Below are 1,823 nucleotides of genomic sequence, written 5' to 3'. Positions count from 1 at the left end.
TTTACAGCGTTAAATGTCTTTTCTTAATTTTGACATATCACAATGACATTTAAAAACAATAGACCTGATATTTGCACACAGCAATAATCACAACCACTAAATCTGCAGGCAGCTTTCAGTCCGACAAATCTTGAACCCCAAAAAACACAAACTTGAAAATAGAAACACTAGAAAATACGTTGTTCATCAGTCCAAACTTTACTCTGCTTTCTCACAATAAGGTTAATCTGAGAGACATTAGAGGAGGTAGCAGTAATAATACTAACAACAATAATAATAATAATAACTTGGATTTATATAGATTATGATTGAAAAGAAGAAGAAAACTTATTTAAATGATGGGTGAGTTAATAAGAACTAAATCAGAGACTAACATGGCTACAACACTGCACTTTTTTAGATGATGACTTGTTGATGTAGATCGATGGTGATGAGTCGGTGTTCAGGCCATTTTACACGTAGCTGTTGCCAGTGAAGGACACATAACTTCAGTGCAGATCTCCTTGGTGCCTTTGACCTGAGTCAGTCCACTTCCTTTTTTGTTGATAACACAAAGAGAAGAACCAATTAGAGCCACATCAATGTTTAGATTTATTTCCTGATATACATACATATATATAAAGTGAATCACATACCATCCATGAGGTTGTAGATGAGGCAGTAGTCGTTTGATGTAGGATTTGAAGGATTTGAAGTGGAAAGGGCCTGTGTCGTGATGAAAAACAGAGTTAAATCGGCGTCTGAATGTTAGATTCACATTTACACATGTTGTGCTTCATTGGGCATCATGTGCTGCGGCGTTGATCGTACCACCAATTTGCAGAAAGAGGGGGTGGCGGGGGTGACGGGGGCGGCAGAGGAGGAGAAGAAGAAGCGGATTGTGCTGGTGGTGTTGGTGATGAGGGACGTGTGCCTGACATCAAGTGCTTTGGACGAGTACTTCAAGAGCTGAGGAACAGAAACACAAACATGGTAACGGCACAGATTTGGATCAATGTGCAACACGTAGCAGGGTTTGCTTTATTTTCCAAAAGCATAAAAAAAACATTTTCTATCATTGTTATTTCCGCAGTTATGTAAAGACAGTCACTCACATTTCTCTAGTTTATAGAATAAAAGGTCTGGTTCTTATTTACTGTCACTATTTATTTTCATTATAAAACACTTTTTTTGTTAAAAAAAAACAAAAAACTAGGTCCAGTATCTCAAAATTTAAAATTATATAATTTCTTCTTGATATTATTGCTATAATAATACTAATATTATTTAAATGTATTTCATTGATCAACTTTTAAAAACACAGAGTGCTTTACATGGTTGATACAGGATTTAAAGGAATTCAGAACTGAGGTAAATAAAATAAAAAAGGAAATAAAACATCATTTAAACAATCACATTAACATAAGGACACAGACATTACATGTGGGTATTAAAATAGTGTATGAGGATTGATAAAAAAGATTGTTAAATATATATCTTCATATATATCTGTGAGTGTTTTGTTTCCTCCTCGTCACATCCTGTTTCTCTAGATCTTATAAATGTATATTTGTCAAATCCAGATAATTGTGATAATTTTTAACTCCAGAGCTTCTTCAGTAAGGAACTTTATTCTGTTTTTTACATTTGACTCCTGCTCTTTGACTCTGCATTTAAGGTCTTTTAATGATTTATTTCTCATCATTGCAACATATATAAACAACTTAAAGTGCTCTTAGTTATTTATTTATTCCTTCATTCACTCACAGTTTGTATCATCTATAATTTGCCTATTAACTTAAGAGTAATTTGCCTGATATGACACATGAGGAGAAAAGGAAGCT

Source organism: Hippoglossus stenolepis, chromosome 13 (genome assembly GCF_022539355.2).
Source record: "Hippoglossus stenolepis isolate QCI-W04-F060 chromosome 13, HSTE1.2, whole genome shotgun sequence".
Taxonomy (NCBI): Eukaryota; Metazoa; Chordata; class Actinopteri; order Pleuronectiformes; family Pleuronectidae; genus Hippoglossus; species Hippoglossus stenolepis.
The sequence above is the reverse complement of the archived record's forward strand: the minus strand, read 5'-3'. Positions refer to the sequence as shown.